The sequence below is a fragment of the Hevea brasiliensis genome, chromosome 4 (genome assembly GCF_030052815.1).
Source record: "Hevea brasiliensis isolate MT/VB/25A 57/8 chromosome 4, ASM3005281v1, whole genome shotgun sequence".
NCBI classification, from domain to species: Eukaryota; Viridiplantae; Streptophyta; class Magnoliopsida; order Malpighiales; family Euphorbiaceae; genus Hevea; species Hevea brasiliensis.
This window is the reverse complement of record NC_079496.1, coordinates 46,066,629-46,079,374: the sequence shown is the minus strand read 5'-3', so window position 1 is coordinate 46,079,374 and position 12,746 is coordinate 46,066,629.

The following is a 12,746-nucleotide window of genomic DNA, read 5'->3' as shown; positions in this document are numbered from 1 at the left end:
GTTCGGGTCCAAAAACTGGCCGAACCAGAGTTGACCAAATTAACCTAATTTGATGCCATTTGACCAGCAATAGTATAATGACCATAACTTGGTCTACTTAGCTCAGAATGACCTAAAATTTCGCCCCGCGTTCCATAAGACATAGATCTACAAGTTTTTAGTTTTGACCGAAACTCGAAAACCGAGGGAACTAGGTCTTCCGGTTAGGTCAAACTAGTATACCGGAATCCAGCAAGTTGCATTAAAATGCACTAAACAAGGAAATGAGTTTGGTAAAACTTACCAACCCTAAAACCCTATCGAATGTGACATATTAATGACACTAAAACCTAATTTACCTAGAACGCATCGAGGGTCGATATATTAGGTGATTAAGCAAATAATAGCTTTCAGTGAATTATTTGTCAAACATTATCGATAGAGACAGTTTAATTTAGTACTGAAACACTTCAAATTGTGTTTCTCAGTTAGCAAAGACTCAGGGAAAGGGAAGGAAACACTGAGTCCAGACCAGGAGACAATTATCAGAGGTTTGTGCACAACAACTATTTCTTTTGAATTTTTCAATTGAAATGAATTATGACTATTTGTACATTATTGTTTTGAATTGTGGAAATGTGTTTGAATGGATATTTATCGCTTGAAAAGCACTGTAAATGGTTTAAAATTGTGAGAAATTATTTGAATGATATTGATGGATACTTATTGATTGAAAAGCATTGGAAATGGTTTGAAACCACAGCTATCATGTATATTGATTGTATTCCTCGCTAACTTGTCTAGTGGGACGAATTGAATTCCCTCTCTGGCTGAAGTGTTGAGGTGTGTGCCTGTTGAGGAAGAATTGGATGAGTACTCATATTTTTGCTAGCTAGCTATGTTATTCCTCATTAGTCATCAACTTTTGGGACGAATTGGATACCTCATTAGCCATCGGCTTTTGGGACGAATTGAACTTTGGAACATGATTAAGCTGTGTGTGATTTATTGATATGTATTGTGAGATTGTGAAATGAATTTAAACTCTTATTGACATATACTGTCTTTTGAATTCAACCATGATCTGACTTATTGAAATTTATTGTGATATTGAGAAATGGAGTTTAAATTCTTGTTGACAATTACTGTCTTGAAATTAACTATGGTTTTAAGTATCCACTATTTATATGATTTATGAATTGTGATTTAAATTGTATTTGGTTAATGTTGTGCACCACTGAGACATTGTCTCAAAGAATAGCTTTTTATTGCCGCAGTGTAGACAGACAGTAAGCAGACTAGGCTGCTATTACCTCCAGCGAGAGATTTTTGGGTATAACGAGTATACCACATTTTGTATTTTGTGCGGTAATGTATGTTCATTGTATGTACATATTGTTTTTGGTTTGAGCAGTTGTAAATTCAAATTGTACCTTGAAGTTGTAAAATAATTATGAGTTATTTTGGCTTGTAAAAATTGTATTATATTTCTTTTATCTCAGTCTTTGAAAATCACTGTGGAATTGAGTTGATAAATGTGTTGTGTTGAGAAATATGTTGGAGTTGAGATTTGGAAATCTATTGAAGTGCTTTTTATAGGTTTTCTGAAGAACTGTTTTATCCAAAATACAGATGGCACTCTGCCAAAATTTTTACAGAAATTCCAAATAATTCAAATGTGTTAGTTCTATCACTTCAGTTCACAAAAGTTTTTAACACCTGTAAATAGTGCTCACCACTGTAAAAGAAGTAAGAAAAGTCTTTAAAATCCCTTGTAGTGTATTTAATGGGTTATCAGTAGACGGAGTTGGTAATTCATTAGATATACTACGGGATCATGTTATGCCTTATAGAGGGGTAAGGTGTGACATGGGGCTTGGTTTATACGACTCGTGTACTTTGTATCAGCAGCAATTCTCTGTCTTTTTACCTCTCTAAGCTTTCCTTTGCACTCCCATTCTTTGGGGCTTCACCCAAACACCTGAAATAATGCAGAAAACATGAAATTGAGGGCTTGGCAATAAAATTTACAAAAACTAATGAAATCAACTACTATACACGAAAATACTTGTCTAAATGCTATGAATTAGAATTCAAATATGCTTAAAAACATCTATACAATTCAAGTGTATCAAATACCCCCAAACTCAGACTTTGCTTATCCTCAAGCAAAACAAAACTCTGTTTTAAAGCACATTTCAGGGGATACTTAGGAATACAACCATCAATTTAATAAGCATAGAATTGAACTCCTCCAACCTTCATACCAACTTCCCTCTTTCTAGGCATAAGGGTTCTAATAGCTGTCTGTTTAGAATTTTCACCTTCTTTCATGGTTTTTCGATTAATTATTTTTCTATACAAGACCATTAATAAGCCACAAATACCCTGTTTTATCAGGATAGAACTTAGAAACACTAACTCCCCCAAATTTGCCTCTTTTGGGAGTAATTGTGGAGAAGTAATTCAATTACAACTCCATAGGCATATCTCAATTCTCTATCTCCACTAATATAGCATGTACTTTTCAAAAGATCAAAAGGTCTTTAAAAGGGTTGTAATGGGGCTAAGGGATAATGACTTGATTGCCAATAAAAGGTCTTTAGGGGATGCAAATGTGAGGATAGCATGTATGCATAAAATACTGACTTTGTATGGAGAGGAAGGGCTTTTGGCTTTCTACAGTGCTAAGCATGCTTCCATGATACTTATCTTGGGACTTCTTTTCTTTTCTCTTTTCCTTTCTTTTTATGTCCCTTTTATCCTCTCCCCCAAACTCATTGCTTTTGCTGGTTTGGAAGGGCAAGTTTTTCTTTGATTTCAATTGCACACTTGCACTCTTTCTTGAGTTCTACATCCTCTCTTCATTTTCCTTATGCATATTGCTTCCTCAAAAGGGTATGGTTGGTGTTTAGGCTAGGGGCTAGGTAAATAACATGGGTAATTAATAAATTCTAAGGGATAAATATAGGCTTTAAGTTGGCTATAAAGGATATACATTTTAATTAGGGATGGCTAAGACTTAGTGAGGCTATATCAAAGAATGCCTTAATCATTTCTTCATCAAGCATATGCTAGGATTTCGCCTTGATAGGTCCAAGAGATATGTTCTAGAGCTAGTGACACAATTTTTAGGATTGCTTGTATTTCAAAAATTGCTCTCCTAATTTTACAAGTTCAATGTGATAAATTAATAGTTATGAAGAGGGTTAACTAGTCTAGTTCCATTAAAGAGATTAGTTTCTTCACAAACAACATGCTAGAATCCCTTTTTGCCTATCTAGATACGTTCATTCCTCTATTCCGTGGAGTTCAATTATTAGTTTACTAAAATTTGGTTATAGTACTAAGTTTCATATTCAAAAATTCTCAAAAAATTTTTTAATACACAAGAATAATGTAACTGAATTTAAACAATGCAATGATGTGCATGCTGAATTTAAATAATACAATGATGTGCATGTAATGATATGCAAATGCAATTGTATCCTCTCCCCCCCCCCCCCCCCTCCTCCTCAAACTCAATCCAGACATTGTCCTCAATGTTAGCATAATGTGCAAAATTAGAGCAAACGTACAAAAATTTTAAGGAATCATATTTTTTTATTAAGCATAGAAAATTTTAGAACATAAAGCAAATAAAAGAGACCTATGGTTACAAGTTAGGACTAGGGCATGTAATATATTACAATAAAGATCTTATTCTATAGTCCTAGCTCTAAAAGGCCTCTGATGATGATGATGGTGATGCTGGTGATCCTGGCTCCTCTTCCTCCTCATCCTCCTCATCTAGTTTGTCCATTAGCATGTCCAGCTTGTTGTGTGCTTCCTGGAGGATGTCCTAGATAGCTCGCCTCCTGCCGTATATTGTGGTCTCCATGCGTTACAGGTATGCAAGGACTAGATCTGTTGATGGTGGTGTGTATGGAGGCACTCGGATAGGGGACTCTTTGAACATTCGCTCTTGCCCTTCTTCTTAAGGTTACGAAGTTTCGCTGGGTCCTTCTCCTCCTTCGTCTCTCCGAGGGATGGTGTTTCCTTTGGCATCCACCAAGTAGCATGTGTTGCCCACCTTCTTACATATCCCCATGGATATGCAAATAGTTTGATGGATTCGCGACATTCCAGTGACAAAGCGCAGCCTGTTATGTCCTAGAACGAAGCCAAAGTGGAGGGCAATGGTGGTGACAAGGTACCAAGTACAATGTGGCCGATAGATTGATGGCAATGGTGTCGAAGATGGTTGCACAAGAAGAAGCCGGTGCTGCACCACTGTCCAGTGACCATACACCATAAAAAGAAGAGCTCATTGGCGTTGACAATGCCAAGGCTATCGCTACGACCCATGATGGTGTGAGCGGCGAACCGATGCATGTATCGCAGTGCTGGCTAGTGATGCCTGTTGATTTGGATTTGCTGGAGTTATACGGCTCTAAGTTTGGGCAATGGAACACCAGAAGTTGATGTTGTTGTACAGCATGCGGTTTCTTGGAATCTCTTGGTGACCGGCGCTGTCAAAGCCAAAGATGGCATTGAACTCGTCCATGTTCATTACCCGGTTGACACCAAGGAGGCGAAATTCAATCTTGCCCCTGTCTTCCCTATCGGTAGTCCATAAGTTGGCCTTGAAGCTACCCAAAAATTCCAGCGTGGTGTCCTTATACGCTGGGAACTAGAGTTGGGCAAACCTTGTCCACCCAATGCTGTCAAGTAGCCCATTGATTTATTCTTGCAACCATATTTGCTCCAAATGCAGAAAATCTATGTACTTGGTGGAGGATATTTTTCGGGCATGAAGTCTGGTGCACATTGCTTTGTGGGCATCATCATGAAATCCTCAAGAAAAGAGATTTTGGGTTGTGGAGTGGGTTGTGGCTGTGGTTGCTGTGGAGGAGTGTCACACCTTACCCTTCTGTAAGGCATAACATGATCCCGTAGAATACCTAATGAACTACCGAAGTTTACCTACCGATAACTCATTAAGTTCCCTACAAGGGATTTTAAAATAATTTTCTTACTTTTGATAAGTGGTGAGTATTTTCTAATTGGTATCAAAATATTTAATTAAAGTGGAAAACTAGTTAAAATTTTTGGCCCATTTTATTTTTTCGCAAATTTTATAAAAATTTTGGCAGAGTTCCGTCTGTATTTTGAGAAAACAGTTCTTCAAATACCTGTAAAAAGCACATTCAATAAATTTTCTCAACCACTTCTTCAATTTCACAATCAATCTCAATCAATTTCAACTCATTTCTCAACTTCCAAAAATCAAATCCACCATTTTCAATATCCAACAATCATCAAATTCAATTAATGAATTTCATTCAATTAAAAATAAAATACTACCATTCATATTTCATTAATGACTGTCGACACCATATTTTGGCCGATCCCTAGAATCAATAAAAATTCTTCTTTGAACAGCTAATCACGTTTCCGATCCCTCTTTGATAGGCGGTCACATTTCCGATCTCTCCTCACAAAGAATTGAATTAATGCTGAGTCCTCATATTCATTAAGGCCTCGCCGATCTCTCAAATCATTTACCGACCTCTCAAACCCGTTGTCGAATTTCCGGACCTGTCAAGTATATTCCTGATCTCTGTTGATAAATAAAATGAACTGGCACTAGATCTTTTCCTACCAGTTTTATTGCCGACCTCCTTTTCGGAAGATTAAGAGCTAAAGTTTTGGTTCGGTTTAACGAGGGTTCCGATCTTAAGTGTTCAAGTTAAATTTTCAATTTTAATCAAGTCCCGTTCAGCATTTCTCCCCCACCGATCTCATGCTTATTGTGCTTTCCGATCTTTTATACTTAGATTAATAATGGCATTTAGTTCATGTTTCGCTATGCTCATACAATCAAATACTTAGGCAATTCAAAGATTTTCCAATCACATCCATTCATTGAACAAAAGAGATATTCCATTTCATTTCATAATTTGTACAAGTTATTCGGCTGGGGGATCACCCCCAGCCTGATTTACATTCTGCTCACTCTCTCTCTCTTCCTCGCCCTCCTCCTCACTATCTTCACCATCGCCCCCGGGAGCCAGGTCGTCCATCCAAGAGAAGTCCTCTTCAGGATAGCGCTTTTGGAGTTCGGCCAAGAGATCTTTATGAGCATTCACATAGGCTCCGGCTATTCCCGACACCATCTCTTCATCCTTTTCCTTAAGCTCTTTGTCTTTCTCCGAAAGCCCCTTATCCTTCGCGTTAAGCTCCTCTACAAGTTGAGCGACCTGAAGCGCCGTTGGCCTGAAGTGCCGGACTTCTCTGAGAGCCCGGTCACTTTCAGCCAAGTCTCGAGACCTTTCGGCCAGGTGGTCTTCATGGTACTTCGCCCGTCTCTCGACTTGAGATATATAATCCAGTGGATGAGAGTTGGGATCGGAGGAAGTCAATTCTGATTTTTCTTCCCAACCTCCTTACCCGCACGAATCTTTTTCGAATCATGGTCTGGTTCACGGACACTCCACGTTTAGGCTCATGGTTCGAGTCAAGATATCATCGAGACCATTCAGGATAGCCTGTCCGATCCTCTTGAAAGAAGATGGTAGATCCGGGACTTTGGCAAAATCGGAGTTCTCCCTAACAGTCAGCTTATTCTTCAAGCGATCGATCGATGTCGGCGCCACGAGAAGAGGTCCTCGAGAAGATTGAGAAGGCTCCTTTCCGTGCTTGGAATAATTGAGAGAGGCGGGGCTGCTCTTCCGATCTAGGAGGAGATCTCGACACCTCAATGGTCGCGGACCGAAGGTTGAGGAGGGTCTCTTTGTATCTCCCGTGTTCGTGACCGGGTGTTTGAAGACGTTCCGAACGCTTCATCTCCTTTACCTTCCGGGAGATCTCTATTTCCTTCTTCCGCTTCCTAGAACCCTCACCATCCGCCATACCTGCACAGAAAAAAGGTTAGTGAGATCGCTAAGGTCCCGAGCGAGATATAGAAAATACCAATGCCGAGGTCGAGAGCGGAAGTTCGCGATCTCGGCCGGTGATCGATTGCATGGTCCAATGGTGCGATTCGCGATCACCGCATTTGGGCGAGAATATTTTAGAGTGGCGGCGACTTTTCAGCTCCATCACTATCAAGCTTTCCTCTTGACTCGGGGTAATGTGCTTGAGCGAGGCCCTGGTACCACCGGCCTACGAGGAAAGTCCTCAGCGGCTCGGATCTTTACTCCTCGGAATGAAGAACCGGTTCTTCCAATTCTTAAGGGATGAGGGCGGATCGGAAAGAGTCCGCAACGAGGCTTCGCTGAAAGAACCGATGTTCGTCATCCTTTCGTGAGTTAGTGCATGCAGCTCGGCGAACACCTTAGCCGTAGGTCTGATTCCCTTAGCTCGGCATAGACCTCGGAAAGCTACCAAGATCCGCCACGAGTTAGGGTGGATTTGAACAATGGATGCTCGGTGAAGTTTTAGGACCTCCTTATAGAAATCGGCTAGAGGAACCTCGGACGGCCTTTAACTGTTCCTCGTACACCATGACCATGTCATTCTCTTCAAAAGAGTGATCGACACGAAGATCGCCATGGCACTTGATCAGCTCATATGAATCAGGACAAATATTGTATTCTTGAACAAACGATTGCAGATCGGATTCCCGAAGAACCGGAAGCTCGTCTATAGGAAGGGTCTCTCTCCTTGAAGGTGGTGCAAGCCTTGATGGTATGACCCAGACCAGGCACAGGCGAGAGACCCTAGGGGTTTAGGTTGCACGCTGGCCCGATCGCCTCTTCTTCATCGACGATGACCATGAGAACTGAATGGAAGGAGGGCTCGCGCTCTCGACCTTCGGCACCGCTCATTTTCAAAAGAAACAAAGAACTTAAACTAAAAAGAGGATTAAAGCCCTTACCGGAGTCTGATCGGCGTCGGAAGAACTGGAGAAAAGGAGAGAACTTCGAAGTTGCGAACAAGAGGCTGAGAAAGGAATGAGAGAACAACTGGCTAACCCTCCCACCCCTATTTATACTAGTCCGAGCATTTAATGCTCGCGAAGTTCTAGGCAGCACATCGATTGGTGGGACTCGACAGCTGTTCTCAGATAACCGAATGTTCTGAGATCGGTTAATTAGAGATCGGCATAATGAGTTAAACATTTTGAATAAAGGATCAGTTAAGGGTCATTCAGGTAAAGAATCAGATTGGATAATCACATCAGAGATCGGAAAATAATCAATGCAAAATAATAAAATGATAACCGACAAAGTAAAGTCTTTATTTTCAAGAGATCAGATTACATCATTTGGGCGATCTCTAGGGATCGGATTACAATAAAGGTCTAACTACATCATTTGGGAGATCTCTAGAGATCTGATTACATTGGAGAATTACATCATTTGGGCGATCTCTAGAGACCGACGAAAATCCTATCTGAAGGGGCCGATCTAAGAATCAGTTTATAACTGATCCCAAGGATACCACCAGCTGATCTAAGGATCAGTTTATAACTGATCCCAAGGATATTGCCGACCGGATGCTTCATCCGCTGTCGGAACACCCAATGTGGATCAGAATCGCTGTCGGAACACTCAATGTGATGAGAAGCCGAATGAACTCAGTTGAGCAACTCGAGATCGGTACAACCGAGGCCCGCAATACGGATCGGTCAAATCCAGTTCTCTCACCATCGTCAATTAGGATCGTCCAATCACCGGGATCGTAAATTTTCAGTCGGTGAGAAAGGAAAACCATCGGAAAAAGATCAAAGCCTCAGTTATAGCCAGAACTTCTACCGGAGCAGCTAGAACAAGGTAAGTAAGAAATGAAGAGAGGAAAGTCAGATGAAGAAAATGTCTCCGTCGACAGGGGTATATATAGGGGAAAATGAGCATTTATTGCTGAGCGGAAAACGAAGCAGACGCTTCGAGAATCGAGATGCAATTAATGCTTGGACCGAATCCAGACTGATCAAGGGATAAAAGAGATCGGGAGATAGGAGATCAGCATGAGAGATCGGAATAGGAGCTAGGGGAGGGATCGGAAGACAAAAAGAATAAGACAAATCCCAATAACCGTCGTCAGAATCAGAGCCGAGGTAGTTAAAGCGTGGCAGACGAGATCTCCACCGCACGCCTAAGAATCGCCCGCAATGCTGACAGGTGCCAGGGTATGTCATGACAGTCCTGTACATCCCAATCTCCACCGTTGATCTCACTTGTAAGGATGATTCCGGAACGCTTGGATCAATAGAGAAGACGACAATACCAGCGTTTTTCACTCTTAGCCCTCAGATCGTTCCGGACAAGAGGATTCAAGACCGTCAGATTAAAAGAGGAAAAGGACAAATATTCTGAGAAGCGATCTCAGCCATTTGTTTTGATTCTCTTTAATTCCTGAACATTCGATCATGTACTTCAAAATCTTGACCCTCCATCTCCCTCAAAATAAATCCTGACCCTTCATGGGGAGCACCCGATTCCTATAAATACCTGCATGAAAAACTGTTCAAGGACGGAAAAAAATATAGACAAGAGGCTGCTATTATCGTGGAGGAACTCTGAAACTTCATTCAATTTGTTACTCTGCTGTTTTGTAGTGATTAAAAAGACTTTTGAAACTAGTTTTCAGGAGTGTTTTCTTGGAAAAGATTTTGAATACTGGAACTCTACATTTCCAGTTTGTTCATTATCTGGTCATACTCTCATCATCTCTGCTTTCTTTTCCTCTATTCAAGCTCAACTTCCTTCCACCTGGTTCTTACCTGGTTACCTTTTAGCTAAAGCATCTCTCGGTTTCACGACAGACATCAACTCTCAGGCTGATCAATCCGCCATCTTCATCACTATTTACCACCTCATAGTTATTTCAATACATTTGGCTCCTCACAGACATCAACTCTCGGGCTGATCAATCCGCCATCTTCATCACTATTTACCACCTCACAGTTATTTCAATATATTTGGCTCCTCACAGGTAAGAGTTCATATTACTGTTTTATTAAGTATTTGCGTTTACTTTTCGCACTTTCTTTGTTCTCTTTACGTACGCGGTTTTCTCTAAGTTTATTCTAAGCAAAAAAAATCTCAAAGAACGTTACTCTCGAATTCTCTTTAGTGATCGGTCCATCATTTCATCAATTTTCGTCATTTCTGAATACGAGCTTTTAGCTCCTAGTAGCGTGTAAGTGGTCAGGCAAAATATAGGTATCTGCAACTTAAGGGCCTCTTTTAAAAGAGAAAGCTTGAATAACACGTCAGGAAAATAGCCAAACTATTAGGGCGTGAGCGGGAATTCGGCAAGATACCATGAAGAGGAATAAAACCAAAATAAACTAGACAGACAGATCGGACATTAATAGGTATGCGTGAAATGACTACATGGAAGGTCGGTAAATCAAGTTTAGTATTACCCATTTAGTCATAGGGTATCAAGAAACCTTATCTCCAGCATTTTGAATGCCAGAAACCTTAGTTTTAGGTTCTTGTGATATGTAGCTAAAATTGAAATTCGGGAGATCGGCAAAGCCCCTTCCAGGCTCCTGCTAACCCGAAAGAGATCGGAGGAGAGTTCTTATCCGGTCTCAGCTTAAACTTTTAATAAATATTTAAAAGAGATCGGAGGAGAGTTCTTATCCGGTCTCAGCTTAAAATTTTAATAAATACTTAATAGAGATTGGAGGAGAGTTCTTATCCGACCTCAATTCAAAACTTTTAATAAATATTTAAAAGAGATCGGAGGAGAGTTCTTATCCGGTCTCAGCTTAAAATTTTAATAAATACTTAAAAGAGGTCGGAGGAGAGTTCTTATCCGATCTCAAATTAAAATCTCTAATAAATATTTATTAGGGATCGGAAGAGAGTCCTTATCCGATCCCCAACCAAAATTTTAATGAATATCTAAAAGAGGTTCGGAAGAGAGTTCTTATCCGATCTTCTAAATTAAATTTTAAATAAAACATTCCTTTTCAAGTAAAATTAACATACAAAAGTAATTCACTAAGGCTGTCTCATTTACTTATGTATCTGGGTGATCCTAATCAGTGAAAAATCAAACATTCCTTTTACCAAAAGGACTAACATTCCCGTTCAAGCCCTTCTAACTAATTTATAAAGGACGCAAAATTAAATCTACCTACCCTCATTAAGGGACGAGGTGGGGTGCCTAACACCTTCCCCACCCGTTTACGAACCCCGAACCTAGAATCTCTGCCTTGAAGTGGTATCATTTTTTTCTCAAATGGTTTTCTTTAGTTTTCCTCAAAACTAAGGTGGCGACTCCTCACTTTTTCCCACTTCGGTGAGTGATCGTCCGGGCGACCGCAAAATCCCATTGCGACAGCTTGGCGACTCCACTGGGGATATATTGACCCAACCCCAGTCTAGTGGTCCAAAATTAGATTTAATTTTTGTCCGATCAAATTATAGTTAGATGGGCTCACTCGGCGATGTCTTATATGTTAATTATTATTGCTGCTAACTATTTTGTTTTGCCTGTTCTATCTCTCACAGTGCTCTTCATTTCAAAAAGGAAGAAAAAGGAAAAAATGGGAAAATAAAATCCCCCTGAATTGGGAAGAGGTAAAGATGTCCCTTCACACACTGAACACTCACGCAATGTCCTCACACACTATGGTCCTAACCCGGGCTTTCTTACCCTTTTAGGAAAGTAGGAGGGGGTCATGTAGCGGTGCCCGTGGGTTTTACCCCGTTAGTATCCGTGAAGGCTTCTGCTCAAATTGAAACTCGTTCTATTTACCGTGATACCCGTGGAATTTTCCCGACAATATCATGGGGGTAGAATGGGGCTCTACTGTTTACAGTAGGGGCAATTTGGGAACCTGTGGCTATTAGAAAATTAGATCCTGAGCTAAACCGTCACGATAGCTGAAAGCCGTAGTAAACTGCCTCATAAGATAGAACTATCCAGATAGGTAGCGCTTACCCGGTGTTAGGAGTCTCCCTACTATAGGACAAAAGGGGCATACTTACTCTTACCCTATTCTGCTTTAATTTCCTTTTGTTCATTTCTTTTGAGGGTAATCTTGAATCCTACTAAAACGCCTACACATTTTCCTACTTTGATAAATGTGTACGTGTCACCCTGTCAACAGTATGATTCAAAATTACCCTAATTTGTCTTACTAACAAATTTTCCCGCAGGCGTTACCAAACCAAGAGTCTGTATAAGGATAGGCATCATTTTTATCATGGCATCCTTGAGTCAGTTGGTAGGAGAGGCTCAGCATGCTAAACTTTGGTCCAAATCAGCTCATTGGTCGGTACCCTCGCAAAATGATGTTTCCGAGGCACACATTAGCTCAATACCTTCACTGGATCTGGACAAAATAGAGGTCAAAATGAACAACCTCGAGGGTCTATCTAATAGATGGAGGTTGCTTCCCGATCAGGTCAAGGTACAGTTTGAAGAGAGGTACGGAAGGATTGCAAGTCAAGGTCCAAATCCCTGCCTTAAAAGCCATGTTAACGGTTTGGAATCCTAAGTACGGAGTGTTCTCTTTCAATGACATTGATACGGCCCCCACTATGGAGGAATATCAGGCATTGCTGGGGATCCCATACTCATTGCAGAACCGGATCTACTTACACCTCGAGCATAGGCAGACACAGAAGCGGTTGGCACATATGTTGGGTTCTCCCCGGAAAAGTAAAGTCCAGAGAAACAGTCAAAGGGAACACGCATGGATGGCATTGGACGTACCTTGAGAAGCGGTTAGATCATCACCTCCAAGAGAAACAGTGGGATCAAGCTTCCGTGGCACTCGCCTTGGGAATCTATGGTCTGATCCTGTTCCCGGGGCC